The sequence below is a fragment of the Alligator sinensis genome, unplaced genomic scaffold, assembly GCF_000455745.1.
Source record: "Alligator sinensis unplaced genomic scaffold, ASM45574v1 scaffold579_1, whole genome shotgun sequence".
NCBI lineage: Eukaryota > Metazoa > Chordata > Crocodylia > Alligatoridae > Alligator > Alligator sinensis.
In genome coordinates, this window is record NW_005842023.1 from 2,809,466 (window position 1) to 2,833,711 (window position 24,246).

The following is a 24,246-nucleotide window of genomic DNA, read 5'->3' on the forward strand; positions in this document are numbered from 1 at the left end:
AAACGTTTAGGCAAGCTTAATTATAGCTCTGACACACAGGCACTTCACTGGGTATTTGAGTCATTTTCAATTAGCATAGAGAGGAAATGAGTGGTAGAGGAATGTCACAATCATTTTGTATGTTTTTCATAATGAAAACAGGAAGAATAGGGATAACATGGCAAAAACGCTATGTAATATGGATACATTTTGGCTTAGACCACAGATAATGCATTCTTATGCTTGCAATGAATCATCTTTAGTGCGTTATGAGGGCTGCAAGAGATAAAAATGGAGTAGCTTTGTTTGCTGGCTATAAGAAATGTAGCAGAAGACTAAGAGTCAGATTCTATTAAGTGTTTAGGTGAGTTACTTCCCATGGATTTCAGTGAGAGTTTAGATACCTTTTTGGATCTGGGCCTAAAACCCTATTTCAGAGGAGCACTTTAATTCATTGAAGTCAGGTGGGATTAAGAACATATTTAAAGTTAAGCAGATGCTCAAGTGCTTGGCATAATTAGGGCCATAATGGAGTAAAGATGCTTGCCTAAGCAGAAATAATGGTAGTGCCTTGTGTCAAGAGTAAATGAATACAAATTAAGTTTCTGAATATTTTTAATTGTTGGTATTCATGGACTGATAATATTGATGGTGACATCATAGGCAAAGGTCAAAGTTGGGTGAAGGATACAATAAGCAATCATGGTTAGAGTGGGCGAAACTATTAGCCATAGTTTGCATGAATTAGCCACAGATTTCAATGTAAATGGTCTATATTAATGATTAGGTACATGGTTTATATTAATGTTTCATTCTATGGTTATTCCAAACAAGTTATGGTGACTATTGCTTTATAATTCACTTCATTGCATGGTTTGATTGGATTGTTAGAGTTATGTGATATTTGGGGTTGAGGGAGGGCAGGTGGTTGGTTATTCCTTCCTCTATCTCCCATTTTGCATGTGGCAAAACTAAATGACTCCCAAACTAAGATAGCTTTCAAGACCACACTTCTGGTATGCATGCACATGTCTTAACAATTTGTGTGAATTTTCTCTTTCTACTGATTTTCCTTTTAATGACATTTCAGTCCCAGAAATGTTTGGGTAAAGCAAATAAAGAAGGGGTACCCATTTATCATTATAACAAGTTCCTGACTTTTATATATACAAATGCTTATATGAGTATTATTTGCAATACGTGTGCAGATTTAGTAATGCTGGTTGACATTCCAAAGTTCAGTAAGAATAATCCTTTCAAAATGAAAAGACTTCAGGGTTAATAATGGAAAAAAGTAGCTGAGTTTTGGGTTCTGCTGCAGCTGTATTGGTTTCTGCATATTCAATCAAGTAGGACCAGAAAGTGAAGTACTGAACATTGAAATGATTTGGTGATTTTAGCCCATTCTCTCCTTCCTTCTTTCTTTTCTAGCATCAGAATAGAGGTGGGAAGAAATCCTCTCCCCTTCCCTTTATATAATCACCCACTTCGGGATTTTTGGCAATAAAAAAAAAAGAAAAGAATGCAGCTAAACTCCCCCCCCCTGCGAATGGGCTGTTCATTTTCAACTACATTTTGAAGTTGGACCTAGGTATTAGCATTGTACTATTTGCAAGATAATGCTAATGCCTGAAGATTATAACAACAGAGGAATTAAGGGGAAAAAACCCAAACAGTTGGCAGGGGTGGATCCAGGACATTGCAAAGGGAGGTGTGGGAGCACTGACCGGCGCTGCACCTCTCGCTCCCAGTACCCTCTCTCCTGCCAGCTCCTCCAGCACCATGGGACCAGAAGACAGGGTCCCTCAATCAGGTAAGAATCTTCCCTTCCCTGTTCCTTCCCAGTCATGAATGTCCCCTCCCATTTCCCCCCATCCTTTGACCACCACTGCTGCTGTCTCCAGCAGGGGTGACTCTGGGTTCAGGGTTTGAGAGAGATTCTAGAGCTGCTCTTGTCCTGCTCAAGCCAGACTGCGTGTGGATCCAGGCTGGATGAGGGACTGCAGCAGCAGTGGCAGGAACAAGCAGCTTCCCTGCTTTGATGCCTACTCCCCGGTTGTCAGGGAACATACAGTGTAGCAGACACAGAGCGGAAACCTGTCTGTCACTGAGCCCAGCTCTCCATAGAGCCCAGCTGGCATAGACAGAAGCAGGTCTGGAGCCTCCCTCTGCTCTCCCCACCCAGGGCAGACAGCCTAGGGACAGACATTCAAAAAGCTTGAGCCTGAATTGATTCAATCTTTGCAGGTTAGTCTAACCTGGCTATGCTAAATCAGTTTTAACAGGACAGACATCCCAGAAATGCAGGTACATGCCTGCAGTGGCTCAGGTTAGAAGCTGGGGGGTGCTAGAGCAGCCCTCCCTTCCTTCCACAATATGGAGCTGATGGGGATGTGGCCAGGTTCTGGCAGAACACTCTGATTAGCCCAGCAGGGAATTGATAGCAGTGTTTATCACCCAGTTAAGAAAACAACAGAGGGACATTACCAGCTACTTGTTGATTCTGCCTGTTGATTCAGCACAGACTGTAGCCAGCATGTGGTCTGCTAGATAATACACAGACACCTCTCTGCAAGGCAGAGGGGAGGGGGGAATTCCTGCTTACCAGGGACTGGTGAGGGGAGGGGGAAGCAGCCCACAGTCTCTGGAGCTGGAGCCAGGAAGCCGAGGGGAGAGCCAGGCCTCCTGTGGAGCAGAGAGCCCTGCCCAGCCCAGAGAGCATACCAGGATGCCGGGGGTGTCTGGTTGATCTTAAATGTCTGGGACAGACATGGCATAAAATGGTTTGAACCAAATCAGTTAATCCTGATACTACATTCAACCAGGTTTATCTCAAACCGGTTTCAGCCATTCTCAAACTGGTTTATGTGCACTGAACATCTGTTTTGTTACAGGTTAAAACCAGTTTCTGATCACTTAAACCAGTTTATGTGTAATGTCTGTCCCTAGTTCCAAAGACAGTGACAGTGGTGCACAGGGGTAGCGGGGAGAGAAGGGGAGGAGAGGGAAGGTACTGCGGAGCATGTGGGGAGGAGAGTATTCGTACCCAATTCAGGGACATAAAAAAGTCCCTAGTTGCTGCTTCTGTGGTGTCATCAACTGAAAGGGGGTTGCATCTGTGCCACTGCATCCCCTGACAATTTGTATTAGTTGTATACTGTTTTCCCCCTATAACATGTGTGTGTTTTTCATTTAGTTGTGCAATTGTTACCCCCATGTATGGACCAGGACAACCCTTTGCTCTTGCCCGTAGTGCCTCCCAATTCTGTAAAGTTATGGAATAATTGAAATTCTTTCTTTTGCTAAAGGCCAGGAATACGGGCTTTCTACCAACTATGTACTCTGCAAATAGAATGCACATTGATATTAGGAAGTGCAGAGGGCTTTGCCACATTTTTTTTTATTATTATTTTTAACAAATGCCAAAAACAGATCACTCCAGAGACTTTAACTTAAAAATGGTACCTGCAAACTTGTAGAAACCCGGGCCCCAAATCTGTAAATTGTTCTATTTGGACAGGCACAGCTGACTTAGTTGGTATTCCAAGCAGGTTCAGGAGCCTGTCTATGTGGAGCACCATGCAGCATGGGGGTCTTGGTCACCAATCACCACTATCTGCTGCTTGCAGCACCAATCCAATGTAGAATCCTCAGTAAGTCTGGGGAGAGGACAGTAAGTGACAGGACTTCCTGATGGCAGCTCAGGTCATATATCTTCATGGGACTGAGACCATGAGGTGTTGTTCTCAGTGTAAAGGGAAGTTGCATGGTGTTTTCCATGTTCTTCTGAAGTGTGTACAGTCCTTCTGGGTCACCTCTTTCAGTCCAGAAGTCTCAGTCTCCTCAGGAATCTGAACAGCTTTTTAAGTCATCTGTAATGCCAATATTTGATGAGTGCCAGAATCATGGGAGCTTCTGTGCTTCCCTATGCTCATTTATTTTACACACTGGTAGAATTCCACTGACTTCAGTGAAGCATCTGATTTGCAATGATAGCAGGGAAGACTATTTCTTTAAATCATTAGTACAGTCAACAGCCTAAAACAACAATAAGCAAAGGTAAAGACAGCCAGGGCCATGTCGCATGTTATACTTAGTATGTGTTTGATGTACTTCAGATGGAAGCAACTGTGCATTTAAGCAGTAAAAGATGTGCTCAGTGTGGTAGTATCATAGCAAAGTTATGACTTTTCATGTGAGGAGTATTTCTGGATGGTATTAAGTAACATATGCTCAACTATCATTGGACTACTCCACAGAGATATATAGCAATCTGCAATCCTCCAGGATCCCAGGCTGCACCACTCCTAGCCCCCCACTCTAGCTCTATGGGGTGGTCTATCCACCTGCCAGAACTCTACTGCCCAGGGGGGTGATATATGGCCCGATGGGGGTGGTACCAACCCCAAAGTGACACTCCCAGCTGCCCCGTCAGGGTGTGAACCCGGCCCACATGACACCTCCTCAAGCAACCATTGACACTCTCAAGGTTTGCTGAGGCCCACCACTTTCTCAAGCACTCTGGTGTGAACAGCAGTCAGCTAGCTTTGTGAACCAAACTGCACCAGAGAATGCCCTCCTCAGATCCTAGCATGCAGGATTTGAACTAGAATTGTGATGGGGTGTTGAACCTAATCATGATCTGAGGAGTAGAGAGAACCATTGCTACTGCTACCAGGGGCATGAAGGGCAGCCAACAACACCAAGTGGTTTACAAGTGCATTGCAGCCCAGATGGTGCCTTGGGGGCACCAATGGAACTGGCTGAGACCCACACTAAAAGTGCCTGATGTCACAGTACTTTTGGGAAATGGATGCCAAGGTCTCCTGTGCTGAGAGGAGCATGGTCCCCTACCACTAGGAGCTATCCAGAATCCTCAAGGAGGACCATATTGTTGCTCCCTGCCACACTCTGCACTGCACGCTCATAGGTCTGGGGCAGCATAATGGTGACAAAGACAACAATGGCTTTGCCTCTCTGCTGCCTTCTCCTGAAATAGCTGTGGAGAAGCATAAGCATGCTTAAACCATGGACTCGTTCTCCAGCAAAGCTGTGACTAGTCTGACCCTGACTCAGGACACACAAGGTGGGGACAACTTGAGTGAGACCCTCATTGAGCAGTAAGAAACAACACCATGCCAGCTCTTAGTAAGTTTCATCAACTCTGGGGAAAGGGTGATTGGTAATGTTTTTGGGGGTCTGGGAGTGTCAAATCCAATGATTAACATGAAAGATATTTACTGAGATGTTCTGAAAAAGCAGATGACACACTATTAAAGGTGCACTGCAGTGAATGAAGGGTTCACAGTCACTCAGAGGTCTCCATGTACCTCCTCCTGCCTGGCAGAACATTGTCCCAGAGAGTAGTCAGACAAGGCATCCCTAATTGGAATGGCCTGCTGGTGGTTATGTTCAGGATACTCAACTGGGAGCACCACTTCAGCTCATCCACTGTCCAAATGCCAGGGGCTTCCTCCTCTGTGCGTCCATCTGGAGCTGTCCCAGTTTTCTGGAAGGCTTCACTCTTCACCTCAAATAAATTTTGGAGGATCTAGTCAGTGGCCACAAAACTGGGAATGTCCCTCAGCCTGAATTCAAGATCCTCAGGGATGTCCAGCATGCCTTTAGGCACCCAGAGGCACACTCCACCACCATCTGACAGTTGCTCGACTTGTAATTTTGAAGAACTCTTTCCTGGGGTCCAGTTATCCAGTGTATGGGTTCATAAGCCAGGGGAGAAGTCAGTAGGCCAGGTCCCAGATGATCAAGGGGGAGGATGGCTAGTCAACTCAAATATAAAGGCCCCCGCCATGCCTCAAATATAAAGCCCCCCCCACGCTGCACACCCCTCACATGAGCTGCTCATGGCTCTGTCCCGCACCTGCCCCAGGCGTACAGCACCTGCCTCTGCCCCAACCCCAGCCTCAGCCCCAGTCCCACTCCCTCCCCCACCGCTGGGGCTGTGATCTGCTCCTCTTCCCCCGCCCCCAATGCCCCTTCCCTCACAATAGACTTGCCAGCTGAACCCAGCTGCTCTCCATACTGATGGGCTGTGCTCCTAGCTGTCTGCATGCTGTGCTGCATCTGCACACATGCACAATGACATTTATTGGGAATGTTATCGGCCATATCAGACAAAAAAAGCCGGTTGTCAGTACTGTCAATTTTACCTATATTGGTGCGAATCCAATATGGCACCGATGTATCAGTGCACCTCTATTATTCCATGATGATATCTTTGAGTCTAACGTATCTTAAATTAAAATTTAAAAAGCATCTTAACAAAAAAATATGATTAAATAAAAAAATCTTTTAAATTAGAAAAAATCTGATATATATTTTTTTTAATTGTTGATTTTTATCCATCCTGATAGAAAGCCATAGGTCAACAGTTTCTTCCCTCAGGTCTACATGTTACAAAAATAAACATGAGAGAAATAGTTCTGGGACTGTTCCTCAAGGCTGCTCCCTTTCTTTTCCCATAGGGTTTAGAAAAAGGTGCACCCATTATAGCCTGAGGTAAATTTCTGTCTTACTGAGGGGCCTTTAGGTCTCAATATTAGTGTTTTGCATTGTGTCTGACTTCTTATTTACTATGTTGTGAGTGCAGAAGTTAATAAATTACAGCCTGACTTTAGATGCTGGTCCTTTGAATCTTGATTAGGAACTGTACTTTGCATTCAATGTTCGAATCTGGAGTACAAGGAGCAGAACAAGGATGACAGAGAAGAAGCATTGGGCTCAAGTTGCAGCAAGGGAAATTTAGGTTGGATAGGAAAAACTCCCTCACTAGGAGGGTGGTGAAGCACTGGAACGGGTTACCTAGAGAGGTGGTGGAATCTCCATCCTTGGAGGTTTTTAAAGCTGAACTCGACAAAGTCCTGGCTGGAAGGATGTAGTTGGGGATGGTCCTGCTTTGAAAAGAGGGTTGGACTAGAGGACCTCTTGAGGTCCCTTCCAACCATAATTTTCTATGATTTCTATGATTCTAAAGGGGGCGCCCTGGGGTAAAGCCTGGCACTTTATTCTCTCCAGGAAACTGGAGTTCCTGAATACATGGTAGGTGACTCAACCACCAAAACTTGATATTAGTGAAGCATTCCCATGGTCCACAACTGCCTGGAGTATAACTGAGAAGAACCCATTACTGTTTATATAATCTAAGGCATGATGAAGAGGGCATAGAATGGGTATGTGGTTCTCATTAATGGCCCTCATGCAATTAAGGAAGCCCATCTGTTCAAATCTGGTGATGACCTTGTGCAAGATCCCTGAGCCAATGAACTGAGGTCCCAGCTCCTCAATAGGTCATTGTTCACCCTACTCTGAATTGCTTGGTGATGAAACAGATGCTGTTAGCATGCATCAACTTCCAAATCACCAGAGCCATGTGTCTTTTGACAGGCATGAGGCATAGAAGCCTGATGTCACTGTACTACAGTAAGAACACAACTCAGCACAAAAGTCTATGAATATTCCATGGCAAGTCCCAAGTTTCAAGCATGAGTTTATCCCACCAGTCAGTGCTCACTAGTAGTGCCCAGCAGCATTGAGGTGGCATTTAATACCAGGCCGACAGTGCTTTGGTTTGGATAGCATCATGTTGTGTCTTTTGCAAGTGGGTCAGCCTGATGTCCATGATAACAGTCCTCAAAGTAGTGCCTCACCCAGGCCAGGAGCTTGTGCCACCGAAGCACAGAGTGCCTGTGGATTATAGCAGCTAAGGCAATGATTTGCTTGGTTCTGCCACTTGCCATTCTCCAGGAATCTGCTAGAGACACTATCCCAGTTGGGACAGTTGATCAGGGAGGGGCTGAAGATCTCTTCTCCACTGGCCAAGAAGGGATTGAAATTCATATCCTCAGCGAGATGGTCAGCAAATCAGTACTTTCCTCTGTGCTCAGAAATTTTCCGCCACTGTCAGAAATATGTGAACAAGGTGTGCCAGAAAATCATGCCAGGACCCCTGTTTAGGGGCCCTGTAGTGGCAGAGCATGGGCTATGCATATGAGAGATTATAGAAAATATTAGGGGTGTGCAAAACAGACCATATTCGATTCAGATTCGGCCTGAATCAGGGACAGTGATTCGATTAGTTGATTCAGATCACTGTCCCTAATTCGATTTGGCTGAATCCAAATCTGAAGATTCGATGCTGATTCAGAGAATCAGTGATTCAGCCATACTTACAGCTTTAAATGTTTTTCTTACATATGTTGAGGTACCAGGTGTGGTTTGTGAATGCTGTGATGGTGGGGTGGATGGAGCATCCCACAGGAGCGCAAGGGGGCCCCCCACATGCTCAGCGGTGAACCCAGAAGTGGACCAGAAGTACTTTTGGTCTGCTTCTGGGTCTGCCGCCGAGCATGCTGCCCCACCCGCCATGCCCTCCTGGCTCAGTGATCAGCCGTGGGGGGATCCAGACCCAGGAAGCACTAGTCACCAAGCCAGGGGGTTGGGGGAGGGGGAGCCAACTGCATGCTCCCTGGTAGACTTGGAAGTGGACCAGAAGTGCTTCTGGTTCACTTCCGGGTCTGCTGCTGAGTGTGCTGGGGACCCACCCCCCCATGCTCCTGTGGGATGCTCCACCCGCCCCACCATCACTGCATTCATGAGCAGCCTGCTACCTTGAGGTATGTAGAAAAAACATTGAAAGCTGTGTCTGCCTGAATCACTGAATGTTTCTGAATCTTTCCAAATCAATTCGGAGGGTTCCAAATTGATTTGGAGAGATTAAAAGGTCTCCTGATTTGATTCGAATTTGGAGATTCAGCCACTGAAGTGGGCCGAATCTCCGCCAAATCAAATCAGGGACCAAAACTTCACACAGCCCTAGTAAACATTACTGTGCAACTGCTCATAACATGTTTTAACTTTAATATTGCATAATATGTGTTAAATCTGTGGAATGTTAATGAGGCCCTAAGATCTGCGCCCTTGGGTGAAGCTGGTGGGCATTAATTACCACCTCTACCTGCTTGTTTGTGCCCTGGGCCAGCTTTTTCCAAATGCCCCTTTAATGGTCACCTCTATCTGCTCCTGCAGCAGGAAAGTCCCTCTTGTCTTCCCCTCTCACTCTCTCTGCTGCTTCAATGTATACTAAGAGGCAATTTACAAATTTAGTGGCAAGGATGAGTGACAGAGCAGCTGGGATGGGATGCTATGGAAGGAGGTACAGAGAAAGAGTTAAGAGTACTGCATAGCTGCAGGGCAGCCCCAGGGATGGAACAGCAGGTGAAGGCGATTGTTAGGAGGGCACAATTTAGGGCCCACAAGGTTTGGAAAACAAGGGGAGGAGGGGAGTGGAGGAGAACTTGAAGGCTCCTTCTCTATGTCAGCACCTGGGACTTGCTCCCCTCTTGCCCACCCCTAGTATGCTAATGACAATACTGATGAACAAGGAATATTTTAAGGTCTTTGAATCTGAGGCTAAAATGGCAGATTCAGCACATATGCACCTGGGCATGGCCAGAAGATGGATTGAAAACTCTGGCAGTCATCAGGAATGTTCATTTACTCCAAGAACTCTAATTGATTGATGAAGTTATTAACTGGCACAAAGGTCTAACTAATATCTTTAATCTTTGGACCAACTTTCCAGTTCCACTCAGATGGCTTTTTGCTCAAATTTCTGGCAACACTTTTCAACATTGTAGATTTATTGTCTCTGACTTACAGACAACGGGTTCTATAATTACTCTATTGCCCATAAATTGATTATAAGATTATAAATCACAACTAGAAAAAGCAAAATGCCACCACCTAAGTTATTTTTATTTTCTGACCAAGGGATAGAATAAATTAACATAGAAGTTGGAATTATAAAGTCAACAATCCTCACCCCCATATTAAAAAGACTCAATTTAGTAAATGAATCTAGATTAGAGGAATTTAAATATTACGTGTGCCCATTAGTATGCTATGGTTAACTGTGGAGTAATGTACATGTAGGCTGGGTCTTTCCAAGCGGTCTAGAAGGCACAGATGAATAGTCCCACTAAAATTAATGGGAATCTAGTGTTCAGCTTCCTTAATTGGCTTTGCAAATCTCAGCTGCACCATGACTGACTGAGGAGTTCTTGACAATACTGCCAACCCCCAGACAGTAACCAACCACAGTCTCATACAAAAAGAAACAGTCATTTGGTTCTCTCACCACACTTTATGGACAGTTATTTAAAACATTAGATTAAAAAAAAAGAGACAGGCAAACAAATTAAAAACCATTCCTTCTCCCCTCCAAAAACTCAAATACTAGACAATTCAGCCAGAGATCTTGTAAGGATGTAGCTAATCATATTCATAACATGTAGATATGGCATATATTATTATTTTTCCTTGAATTGTTTCATATTTACCCGTTTCTTGCCATTTACCAGATGGACTGAGATCTCTATCAAAACATTATTTGTCTATACTTGTTTTGATCTTGTTTTAAAAAGTCAGCTAGCTACTTTACACTTCTGGTCAGACCGAAAAAAAAGCAAGATGTTTTTGTGACACTGGTTTCTAAAGGTCACACTACTCATTTTCTCCATCTTATCAGAGATATGATGTAAAGAGTAGGCGTTTCTGGCAAGAAGCCTCATTTTTGTAAAGCAGCGTGATTACTCATGCGTACAAGCCTTTGTCCAGACTGGTAACTATTATTATATCTGCTTGGTAATCATTCATTCATGCACGCATGATACAGGTTAGTTGGACATTTGTGGCTGCTTGTGGAGTAGGAGAAGGTTCCTTCAGTAGGAGAAGGAAGCTGCTTACCCTTGGGCATAAATGTCAAAATTTTATTTCTCTATTGACTTTGAGATCTTAAAAAGGCTAGTCTAACACAATGCCATAATTGTTCTTGAAGATACAGCTCAGCAGGAGCTCACTGATTGTCTGTTGGCTTTTTGTATCTACAAAATATAAATTAATACAGACCTTGTTAACATATAGTTCTGTTAGATCCATTATAAAATTGGTGATATCTTTCAAGGCAAGCACTTGATTCCAGATTATAGTAAATCACATCTGACAATCTCTTCCGCCAGACAAATGGGATGTGATGGTGGAGATGACTTTGGATTGGACATGGTTAGTTTTGTGTTTCATTTTTGTTGCTGTTGGCTCTTTCTGCATTATGGTCTAATGCTGGAGCTCTCTTCTCTTTTAGTTGGGAGCTAAAAAGTTTCTATTATTGGCCATAGAAGAAGAAACTGTCCATAGGATTGATGTTGATTTAAAGAACTGAAGTTAGAACAAGGACAAGATAAAAGGACAAGATAAAAGACAATGAAATGTATGGAAAAAAGTTCTTAGCCTAACATTTTTAATCAGATCCATTAATTTTGGGTTCTTTGGTTCTTGGGATGCCAAACATGGGGATCTAATACTTCAAAAGAAGTTCAGGATGATGAACATCTCTGAAAGACTGGATCCTATTGTAGAGCTTGAGTTTTTTCAGTTCTTGCTCAGGAGTGGTTTCTGATCTTTGTAGTTTGTTGTAATTTTAAAATAACTCTTTCAAGACAATGGAGCCACCCTAGTGGCCTTGGAAGCATAGTTTATAATCAGATTCAGAGCACTTTACTGATCATTAGATAGTTTCAAACTTCTGTAAAATCAAGAAGATGAGTTTTCAGATTCATTACAAAAGAATCTCTAGTGTCTCTCACTTGGGACACAAAGGGCACAGACAGAAGTGACAATTTTCACCCATTCTGGCCACAGAAAGTGGTCTATAGCCATGAGTAAACTCAAGTTCATGGCTCCAAACTGCTTCAAAAATGGCTGATTGGGGGAAAATCTGAACCCCCACTGCATGAGGGGTCAGATGAAGATGTTTCAAAACAGAGCATCTTCTGTAACTTCTGTTTGCACTGCCTGCCAGCCTGTTTTCAGAATAGGAGTGGGGGAAGGGAGTGGAGGGAGTTTGGTATGGGTTTTTTTAGCCCCTACTGGAGGTTGGGGTAGGTTGGATACATTGGAGACCCCCCACCTTGGGCGGGAGCTGTCGAATTCACCCAGCCCACCCTCTAGTGCTGGCTCGGGAACCCCTAGAATGAGCTCCTTCTCCTCCTTTTTGCTCTGCTCCCATTCTGAAACAGGGACAGGCTGGGAGAAAGGAGGGACTGTTGTTGCTAAGGGAAATCAACTGCAGGCTCTTGGCCAGCAGCCAGATTCCCTTCCCCCCTGGAACCAACAGTGCACTTCTGTTTGGTCAGGGGGATTGTTGTAACTCAGAACGCTTCCTGCAAAGTGTTCTCAGTTACAGAGGGAAGCTGAATTCCTGGCTGAGCCCTAATGTAATAAATACATTAAGTAATAATAGCATGTTTCAAGGACTTTATGGCCAGGTACATTAAACTTAAACTGGCATAAGTGATCGTAAACTGGTCTAAACCCATAACCATACAGAAATTTGGAGCACATAGACCGATTTAAAAATGGTGGATCCTGGTCTAAGACAGAACTAGATTGATATGGTATCAGACTTAATTAGTTTAGGCTAGACCGGTCTGTCGAACTTCTGTACTACATCCCCTGCTGGTGCAAGTTAAATTGCAGTCCACCAACATCCCAGCCTGCTTTGCAGGCTCCCCCACTAGTTTCCTCTCGCATAGTGGCATGCTAGACTCAGCCTGTGTTCGGCTGTGCCCTGCCAGTTGCTGTTATGGTGGCAGGATGGGGGAGGGAACCCCTACCACACAGCCCCCTCCAGAAATGCTGGCTTGAATCTGGGGGTCCTGTCAGCAGGGCAGGGAGCATGGGGGAGTGGGACATGGGTGGGATAGAACAGGGGCTGCAGCCAAGACACCAGTGACACCAAGGTACCAGTAACCCGGGACCCTGGCTCGGCCTAGCAGGCAGACCCTCCATGTGCTGCTGAGGACAGGGCATTGTGGGTATCTGAGCCTGGCTGTAGCCAGACATGCCCCCAAGACATGCCAGGCATGGCCCAAAGCTGGGCAGCTCCTGGCTGACAGAGGCAGTGGGACAGGGGCAGGCATTGCTGAGAAGCACAGTGGGCTGCAGGTACACAGGGTCAGGGCTGTCATTGATGCACACCTCCAGGGGCATGGGGTGGGGGCAGAGGTGAGGTGGGGGCAAAGCAACGGGATCTGGCTCAAAGGATGATGAACCGTTCCATGCAGATAGCTCTCTGCTGCTGCCTGCTTCACAACTCTGCCCTGCCCTTCCCTAATCTACCCTGCTGTGCTTGGCCATCTCTGAGTTCACCCACTCTGTGGGCCACTGACATGCAAGGCAGCGACTTGGGGGTGGATGGCCCCCCTGCAGTGACTTCTGCTTCATGAGGTGCTGGCCCCAGCCCTTGTTCCTGCCCCCTACCCAGGGCCAGCAGGACCACCCCAAGGGGCACCGACTTGAGTCACAGCCAAGGCAGGGGTCCCCAAGGAGTGGTGCACTGAGTAAAGAGCTCCTTCCCCATGGGGAGTGTTCCTGGTGTGGCTGTGGGACTCCTTACTGGGTAAGTGGCGGGTCAGGGTAGCGTGGGGCAGAGCCAAGTGCCCAGGTGGCACTGCAAGGTGGGTGGCAGCAGAGTGCTGTCTGCATGGAGGGACTCAGCATCCTTGGAACTGGGTCTCATTGCTTTGCCCCTGCCCTATCCCCGCTCCTGGAGGTGCAGGACAGCCCTACCCATCCATAGCTCACCGCGCTTCCTAGCCATACCTGCCCTTGTCCCAGTGCATTTGCTGACTGAGGAGCTGCCCAGTGCTGGGCCATGCATGGCATGTCTCAAGGGTGTGTGTGTGACTGCACTGCTGGGGAAGGCCACATAGTGGGGGCCTCCCCTCTCTGTCCCCCCTCCCCCAATGCCTGGCCCAGATGGCCAGCTCCCAGTCCTGCCCCCCTGCCAGTGGTTGGCTATCAGTGGTGGTGGAGGGGCTGAGGGGGTGGGGGAACAGAGACAGCCTATTGGAAGGCATGTTGGAGTGCCCCAACCTGCTGACCTTGACCACTGCAGGCAGCGTGCATGCCCCCCTCCCCACCAAGGGTGAATGTTCGTTCTGTTCACTCCTGACCTAACTTTGAGTGCTTAAAGTTAGTCACTTCTGCCTCAGGATTTTTGAATGTCTGTACTTAGCCTAGTTTGGGGAACTAATGAATTGGAACTTGGCTATCATGACAATCTGGAAGGCATTTTGTTAACATATCACCTGAGTGGGATTGTTAGGGTAGGAAATAATGTATGAATTCTCCTTCTTAATGAGCCATGAGAACTTAGCCAAGTTAAGTATGGCACTGATTTTTCTGAGAAAAATCTTACGCTATACATTTAATTTAATTGAGGAATGACAGCTTGTGTTTCATTCCCAACCATCATTTTATTCTTTTCCTTGCAAGACAGGAGCAATACAGTCCCTTGTGATATTCACCTCACAGATTGGGTGAGGCTAGCATGCGTGTTCAGTTGCCATTTTTTTCTGTTGTCTCTTTGTATTGTAGAATCTGACAGTGTTTGGCCATACCACACAAGTAGAAGTTTTCAAGAGAAAATAGAATTGTGTTAAAAGTTGAAGGTTAGTTTTATCTAGGCTCTATAAAAGGAGTTGAGATAGTTTTGAACAATTATCTGACTGTACTAAAATCCTAAAAAGTGAATTACTTTCACTTCAGTTCACTTCTAAGACAGACCCAGTTCTGTCTTAGACTTAAAAATGTGGATCCTGGTCTATCTATATACCCCAAATTTCTGTATGGTTATGGGTTTAGATCAGTTTACGATCACTTATACCAGTTTATGTGTAATGTACCTGGCCTAAAGTCCTTGAAACATGCTATTATTACTTACTGTATTTACTACATTTAGGGCGCAGCCATAAATTCCCCAGTGCCTGTGTATGTATGAGTTACAGAGGTGTCAAGCTGCAAACCCTGATCTACTATGTAGTCAATAATGCTATATAGTAGGATACTTCTGCAGTTGTTCCCATCCTACATCTCTGTGATAAATGGGTAATTCCTTTTATTAATTACTGAGACAACCTGAAGGGTGCATACCTCCAAAAACCACCTACTTTCTTCTTCAAAGTGGGAAGTGGGAGTTTATTTTTAATGAGATGCCCTATATAATGCTAAATATGGAAAACAAGACTGGAGCAGAGAATCCCATAGTAAGAAAAAGTGGGATTATATGTGAAGCCAATCTGTAATTTTCATGACAATAAGTAGTTTCCACTTGTTTGGTCTGCCTCTTGTGGTCATTACAGACTTCACAGCACTTCTCACAAATGCATGTTGGATAGCCCCAGAGCCCTAAATAAATTTCCACCTATGTAATTACTGTACGGTCTTACTTCCTACAGGCCATTTTCCATTAACTATATTATCTTGTACTTTCCCTGCTTAAAAAAAAAAGTCTTCCTGGCACTGCTGCTTTTCTGCAGTAGAAGCAACCACATTTTAATGATGGGCAAAGTGATCTTTGCATATATAGAGCCAAATTCATCCACTGTGCAACTGTTTACATTTCCAGTGCCAATGGATTTGCACTAGCCCACACCACGGTTGTACTATATCTGTAGGTTAAAAATAATTTGGGGCTTAATAGTGTTATTGAGTATCATTCATAGAACGAGAACTGATTGGTATATAGTACAAGCTATTTTAGAGTTTTAATCTAAATCTTGCAAATATAGGATGTAAATATGAAGATATTTAAATATAATTATTAAAAATATTTACCTTTCAACCTATGACTATTATTTTAAAATATTTTAAGGCCCTATGTTTTTTATCTAAAGCTGTGAAAGATGTTCATCTGTGAAAAGCATGCTCCAGAAAGCAGCATAGATCAATCCAGCTTTGTGACATTAAGGGAAAAATCCTTAGCTGAGATTGTGGCCTAAAAAGTGTAAACCAAAAAAACAGAAAGAAAAAGGGCATTCTTATATGTAAATAACTATTTGTCTCCTGTATTCCTGAATACAGACTAATTATCTTATCATTCATTAGCAGATTATTGAATTCACTAACAGTTTCTGGAAGCTGTTTGGCAAGAAGATATGGAAATTACTAACTCATAGCTGGGTAAGAAAAAAAAAAAAAGAAAAAAAAGAAGGTAAATACACACATTGCTCTTGCTCTCTCTTTCTCCCGCCCCCAGCTTCTCTTCCTTGGACACAGTAGATTTATTGCCTCACAGTACTCACAGATTATGTTTTCATAGTCACTAATGAGGTCCCAGCAGTTTTTTTTTTTTAAACAATAACAGGATATTACCACTTCTAAGATATATTATGTGTTTCCCCCATCTTTACCCATTTCTGTTGAATACTCAGAAGTGTGCCAGCATAAAAATTCCCATTTTATTATTGCGATAGATTGCCCAACTTGCATGATATGAAAAACTGCTAAGCTGTAACTTTCAAACTGTTAATTTGTATATAACCTTATAAAAGAAATGAGAAGTGTGCTATTCATGACTTTGTACATAAAAATGCCAAACAAAACAGTTTTTTTGTTTCTTCATACAAAAGAGTAACATAAAAGAGATCACATTTCAGTGCTGTGCATTCACTTTTACCCTCTCCAAGATCTTGGCTTTAACCCATAATTCCTGGCAAACTTGCTTGAGGCACCCAGAGAATATTTATGGGTCATGGCTAAGAGTAACATGTTTGCAAGCCTGGTTCACCATAGTCTTCCTCAACTAATCCAGCAACACAGATTAATTTTGGTCCTTATTCAAGAAAGCCTGGAAGCATTTGCTTAATATTAGGTAAATGCCTAATTTCTACTGACTTCAAGATCAGCTCATATTAAAGTGCTTTCCTTTTTTGTGAACGGGTGTCTTCATGCAACAAATTCTTTCATAACAAGAAAGAAATCCTGGTCTGACTGACTTGATGGCGCACACTGCCTCCAGCAGTCAGATCGCAAGGTATTTTTTTCACTAGAAGTCACACATTTTCAGAGCTGAGAAACAATGGTTTCTTTGTTTGACACGTAAAGGTTTAACACAACAAAAATTATTGAAACTAAACAACAACATTTAGGGAAGAGAATTTGCTCTAGTTTATTTAGTTCTCTGAAGCAAGTTTGCTTTTCTATTCTTTTCTTTGTCAAAGACTTGCACCTTTCATTCAGAAGATTGATTTTAAGAAAGCTCCCTCCTATAAGCGGACTTGCAACAAGTAATGTTCTACAATCATTCTGAAATACTGTTGAAATGTATGTTGTAGTTCAAGGTCCCAATCCTGCCAATACTCATATACATACTTAACATTAGACATACAAGTATGCCATTTCACTGATATGGGATTACTCACGTGCCTCAAGTTAAGTATGCATGTAACCACGCAGGATCGTGGCCAAAGAAACCATTTGTTAGAAATGAATCAAGGTCAGTCAAACTTTTAAAGCAAACAGATTGTTATGTTCTTAACTATGCTGCATGCTTCCCATACATTTTTAAATTCTTTCCTAGTTCCTTCTATGTTTATCTTTTAGTTTGGTAAGGATGTATCAGCAACAGACAGAAATCCAGCCTTGTTGAAGTTGACAGGAGTTTTGTCAGGATTTCATCTCAAGAAGCATACAAACATAAGAGGTTACCACCACTTTAAATTTTTTTTTTTTTTTAAATAAAAAAAGGAACAACTTCACTGACTAATTTGTTATCAGTTTCCTTGGCTATTTCCCCTCCTTTTTCCTTAAAGCAAGTGATTTGACAGAGGATCTGGGAGACTGTGTGCACAAAAAAGGCAGTGGGAAAGAGTAAAAATTCCCGTGATTCAGGGCTTCTGTGTATGGGACCTTTTAATGGGCCTAGTTCTTTCTACTTTTGAAGTCAATGAGATTTTTGCAGGAAATTCAATGAGAGCAGGAATAGACCAGATATTTATTATGTTATAATTCCTTTTTCTGACAGTGATGGGCACAGCTGGGGATCATTTTTTGTTTTTATAAGACTTGACACTCAGATCCCTACAAGCAAACATTTGTCCCCCCTCCGATCTGATGGCACCATCAGGATCTTTTTGTTTAAATGCTTTTTGATACCATAAATCTTAATTGTGAATGGTTGTACAAACTCAACTTCAGTCAATTATGATTTCAGTTTCAGTTTCTCTCTAGTTTCTATGTTTTAAAATTTCTATGAAAAATATAGCTTAATGGAGCAACATGGCAAACACAACAAAAGCAACATTACATTTCATGAATAAATCTAGCCATCATTGAGAAATAATGGTCAAGAGGATCTTGGAACTCCTTCTGTACAGACATGATAAAACAAAGTGTCCACTTACATTTCAGGTAACTGGAGCTAGTGCTGTTTTCGCTGAAGTTTAGTTGTGAAGGTCTTATGCCTTAACCCAAGTTTCTCTCTCTCTGTTCTGCTCTACATTTGAACGTGTTAGTCTGCTGAAGTTGAGCCTCCTCTTCAGAGCAGACAAATAGTTGGAAGATCAGGACAAAGGAAAACAAATTTAGGAAAAACCCAGCAGTGTCCAGAAAAAGATCCTACTTTTTTAGATTAATAAGTTACCTCTTTATCTCCTAAGTTCTTGCCTTTTCTCTTGCATTCTCATCCCTACTGTTTTTAGGAGTCTGGTCATACATAAGACTGGCTGTGTGCAGATCAGCTCACTCCAAACAACACCCCCCCCCCCCCCCAATTTCTGTCATATTGATGAGCTTGAAGTGTGGGGGAGACTAATTTGACAGAAAAAAAAAATTCAATGCAGAAGAGACCATAAATGTATGGACACACTACCTGGAAACTAATCAACACACAAAACAAATGGAAAACCTCAGGATTGCTTCCCTGATGTTTCCAAATTCACTCCCTCAAAGTGCGGGGTGGGAAATGAATCTTCATGGGCTGGGTGCTTACTGAAAGTCTTGCATGAGAAGAACAGGTATTTTGAGGGAAGTTTTTCATAGGTGTTTTGTAACAGGGGGCCTTCGCAGGGCTGATTTCCCAGTGGCCCACCCACCTGTTTCTAGGCTAACCGCCCGCCTTCTTGCCCACCATGCCTTGTTGGTAATTAATTAATTGATGCAAGTTAAGTGAGAGGCTGCCCATTTCCTGCCCTGATGCCAGAGGGCGCTATCTGTGGCTCCGTTCCTCCCCTACACTGCAGCTCAAGACTTGCAGATGGCATCCAGATATTATCAATATCACTGGCCCCACACTGGGCCCCAGAATCCTCCTCAATGAACCCCACCTGGATTCCTCTCCTCAGGCGGTCTCATCCACCTTCATACTGGGCAGCATTGCTCCCTGCACTGCTTCCCCCTTCTGGGTGTGGTCCCCCCCGGGACCTTTGGCTATGAGCCCTGGCCCACCCCAGGCCCTCAGCTCTTGGGCGTTCCTCACGGTGGCCCCCCGGCCTTTCTGGTCCTGGCCCCAGCATGGACCAGTCAGGGGAAGTTCAGACAGGTTTGAGTCTATGGCCTCACTCTCTCTCTGGGGTCCACCTTCCAGACCCTACAAAGGGGGTTACCCACCCAGTTGCGGGAGCTGGATTTAAGGTGCCCTGACCCACCTTTCACCGGGGTGGCTGCTGGCTTGGCATTTCTTGGGGGCTCCCACACCACTGTGAGCCCCACCAGGCCACCCACTCCTGGCAGGGTGCAGTTTTAGGTCATACCCAGAACCAGGAGCCTCCTGACCATCCCCTACAGCTCCTCCCTTACCTCCAGATGATACCAGTAGCTAGGCAGTGTTGTTGCCTAGCTCCCAGCAGTGAAATGCCCTGCTTATATGGGCAGCCCTGAATCTAAAACGGCTGCCCTCATCAGGCACCTGCCAGCTGCTGTCTCAGGCCCTTAAAGTGGCCGGCACAAACAGTGCCCTGCCACATGTTTCCTTTTGTGGGTTGCTGGACACCTCAGACAGGAGTAGAGTTGTCTGAGGGTGGCTATGAATCAGAGCTGGCAGGAATAAGCTATCCTATGAAGCAAAATGTGGTGGAGGCAGGTGTCTCATAATGGGGATGCATTGGGTTAGATGTAAGGGAAGAGGTGTCTCTCTATAAGAAGCTAACTGTGTAAGTTTGCATGTTAGTAGCACGGTCATAGGCTTGTCAGCGGACCCCCTGCTACAGCCTGAAGATAGGCTACAAATGAGAGGTAGGATCTGTTTCATTTGCAGCTTGCATTTCAAGAGCCTTTGGCCTGCAAGTCGGAAACAGCTCATTGGAAAACCATGATTCTAGTAGCTGTTTTCCCTCAGAGTTTATGGCTGGTATGTCCTTTGTGTTCTAATTTCATAATTGATTAATATGTTAACAGTGAAACAGATTAGTTATTTCACTTGAGGGCAGTCACAGAGAGCTAAAGGCCCATCCTTTCTTTGTTACTTTCTTTTTTGTCCTGCTCTTGAACTCTTATCAGCATCTTCCAGAGGGAGAAGTAGTAACAGAACAAAGTTCACTGTTTCTTAATGCCTTTACCTACATGGTTTATTCAGTTGTTTTTAATGATATTTTAAAAGAAGTTATGTTTGTTTCAAAATCCTCCCACCAGAGCTTCTGCTGGCTTCACAATGAATTCTTACTTCAACAGTCATAATTAATGTGTCTCAAGGCAGAGGTAATATTTCAGTTTAAACCAGGCAAGCTTTTACCAAAAGCTAAAAGGGATGTTCATTTTTCATATAAAACTAATAATAATATGTAGCACCAGATGCACAGCTACCTGTTCTGCAAAGGGAGTTGCTAACCTCCCCCATAGGGCTGAACACAAATGCAGGGACCTTTTGCAGCAGATTTTGAAGCAGGATTGGGGCCAAAGGTCAGCAGATGGGAGGCTCAGAAGTAATAAATATGACATTTAAAAAAGCACATAATACTTTGCACCTTTCACAGTCCAAACAATGCATATGTCCTGGGGCTGGTGGAATCTGTAGTGCCACAAGATACTCAGAACGGCAACTGTAACCAGCTATGGTATCACAAGAGTGAAGAATGCAGAGCAGAGATAGGAATGGGGCTAGGACACACAATACAACCCTTGACTAGCCTTTGCTACCCTAAATAAAGACACCATCTCTCTGTGGAATCTTCAGGGTGGCTAAGTGACACAAATGAAGTCTACTGTTCCCAAGGGTGATCTCCACTGTGGCACCAGGGTGCACTTTGATGTCCTCAGTTGGAAGGGAGGGGAATAACACCCATCTTCACTCCTGAGGCAGACCGATTAAATTTGAAAATTTGGACTTGGCTATTCAGAACCATGGCAAGGAAGTTTGGCACCCAGGACAAAGCCTGTAGCGGCAGCCCGCCCTCGCCCTGTCCACAGATCCAGGGGGCACACCCCCCCATGCTTGCCCAGGAGTGCATGCAGCAGTGGGAACTGCCTTCCCCCTGTCCCTGCTCCCCACTCCCCAGAATGAGACACTTGCAGCCTGTCCTGCGCCCTGTCTCAGCTGGGCAGCGCCTGTTGGTGCCCCTTTGCTTCGGCACCTGGGACAGTCCTCTCACTCATCCTCCCTTTGCTGTGGCACTATGGCTATCTAATACTAAGCCCCTAGACATGTGAAGCCTGATTTCACAAAGGGATCAGTACCAAGAGCTCATACTGATGTAAGTGGAAGTCATAGGTCTTTTGGTCATCAGGTCACTTATGTAGGTGCCTAATCTTTAAATATGGGCTTAGAAACCTAGTTTTAGGCAAGATAGGCAATGATTCTAGCTCTAATGTAATTATACTTATTTTTTATCTGTTTAGGATATGTTTTGTGTATAGTCATTAATGAGGCATGTGTTGGCACCTATTCTACAAGAAGTTCCTAATAGTCAATGTCACTTTGCTATACTAATGCAGGGGGAACAGGAAGGCAATATGTGGTAGTAATGAGGTTTTTAAAAGACATAAAAAGCTAGTGCCATTTAAAGTGCCACTTTGGTGATCAATATCATTGTTAAGACCGTGATCATTTCAGAGCCACAGTAAGGAACCAATGAAATCTTTACAGACTCACTACATCATGCTTTTGCTATTATGTTCCTAGAAGAACCATATAGTCATAGAGCTCTTATCTTCCTTCATTTCAATTGAAATAAAAAAGATTAATGACATTAAACCATGAGAAATACTTTTTCACATTAGATTTTATGTCTTCTTTTCAATTTACTAAAGAGTAAGGCATCTTGTTCAAACCTCTGTGCTGGTGCTTTCTGTAAAGTATACCCATCTTTGTCTTCAGCCAGAAGTCTTTTCTAATGATGTCCCATTCATAAAAAATGCAAGAATGGCTCATTTTGGTTTGCAATCACAAATATAGATTGACTGTATACATTTAGCCTCTCCCCTCCCCCCTCACACACACACACACACACACACGCTCTCTCTCTCTCTCTCTCTCTCTCTCATGAAAACCCATAAGTATTGGGATAATAGGATAAAAATATCCAGGTATTATTTGGAATTCCAGATAATTTACTACTAGGAGATTTTAGGGACTTTTTTTCCCCAAGTGATTCAATATGTGCTGTTACCTAACATCCAAATCAGCTTCATACAAAGCTTTATGTGCTCTTAGAACATACTGCACTTAAGCTCAGTAGGACATAGCTTCCTTGTTATGACAGATATAGCAGCAAGTTCCAAATAACAGTCCATTTGCCCAGTGTAGATTTAATATATTAACAAAGTTAACAAATGATATCTTATTTCTTGCTCCTTCTGGTGTAATGCAATACTTACAAAAGCATACTAGATGTTCCACTTTAGTGACCCTTTCTCTCTCATGGAATGGATACACACACACACCCCCACACACCCTCCATTGCTTGCTCCTTCACATCGACCTTCCAAAAAATTATTTGGAGATAGTACAGTGTTTCCTAACTAGATTACATGTTATGTTCAAGTTTTCTCTTCAGTGAGATGAATTGTGACAACTGTAGAACAGAACAAAAAATTGAACTTGAGGATGAAGATTTCATGGCACCTTCAATAGCAAAACAACAAAACCATCAGGGAGCTGAATTCCTCACATGTTATCATGTGTCTTATTTAGTACTGGCAAGTCACATCACTGTATATGTGGTTACACCCATCATTTCTCTCTGATTTTGTTTGGGGCAGGAGGGAACATTTTTTTTTTGCCTTCTCCTTATTGTGACCTTCTTTTATCTGATTGATCACTCCAGCTAGATCTCTATTAGTTTGCAAGGGTGGGGGTGAATGTTTTCCTTTTTTTTTCTCCTTCTCTGCTTCTGCTGTTAATTGTCTGTATGGATGTTATCTTATTTATAAGAGAAAAATAGAAGATTTGAAAAAGATATTTTGCCTGGCTCACATTATAGGCAGGGATGTTGTGTAAGAACAAATGATAGAAGGGAAAAATGGTTTTGATGGAAATTTCAGGCACAGAAGTAGGAGTGAATGGTATTGTTTTACAGCAGAGAATGTTAGGTGTTTTTTGTAGGTCTAGTCAAACCAAACACTTCCTGCTGTAGGATATGAAAATGTACCAAAACAGGATAGGACCAAAGGGAAGTTTCCCTGAGAGAGTATAACATGTGGTAATATGATGGCAAGCTCCCCTGTGGCAGCACAATCCTCATGGAGCTGGAGGTGGCAATTATTTTGACTGGAGGTCACTTTAGGAATTTTGGTGAGCTGCTGCCGGCCTTGCAGGGGGTGGGCGGGGAGTGCAGACACAGCCTGGTGTGGTAGAGAGGGGAGAGGGGCAATTGATCCTATCCAGCCCCAGCCCATCTGTCCCACATCCACCACCAGGGGCACAAGACAGAGTGGGCAGGCAGGCTCTCCATGGAAATCTCTGTGGCCAGGGTGTGCTCTGCCAGGCAGATGGGATGGAGGCATGGGCGGGTAGGGAGCAATGTCTGGCGGCAGGCAGATGGGTGGGAAGGGGCCAGACACCAAGACCAGGGCCAGGATCATGGGGTGGTGACAGCACAGGGGCAGGGCCTGGTGCAGAGCCGCAATCTGCTCCCTGCACAATTGCAACTCTGTCATCACCCCATGACCCTAGGGCCCATCTGCCTGTCCCACTCCTAGCTGCTTCTCCTCACCTGTCTGCAGCCCCATCCCATCTGCCTGGCTGAGTATGCCCTGCTTGTGGATGTCCCAGGCTGGTCTCCATGGAGAACCCACCTGCCTACCTGCTCCATCTGGTGTCCCTGGTGGTGGGTGCAGGGTGGATGAGCCAGGGTGCCCAGGCAGCAGGACTGGGTCTGGTGGTGGTGGAGACACTAGTGGCAGCAACCAGAAGGAGCCGTTGCTGCAGGGGCTTCTAGGAAGTGGAGTCTGGCTGCCCTCCTGCCCCTGCCCCACCGT

General features: G+C 44.2%; 1 long non-coding RNA gene across 1 annotated transcript in view; it reads right to left on the bottom strand.

Moving 5' to 3' along the window:
* Nucleotides 1-3,519: 3,519 nt before the first annotated feature.
* Nucleotides 3,520-24,246, bottom strand: part of LOC102371124 — a 34,981-nt gene continuing 14,254 nt past the window's right edge. The window contains exons 2-3 of the long non-coding RNA XR_323664.2: nt 18,240-18,371; nt 3,520-3,851 (exon numbers count right to left, since the gene is read on the bottom strand). This is a non-coding gene — a long non-coding RNA (uncharacterized LOC102371124). The remainder of the gene's footprint in view (nt 3,852-18,239; nt 18,372-24,246) is intronic.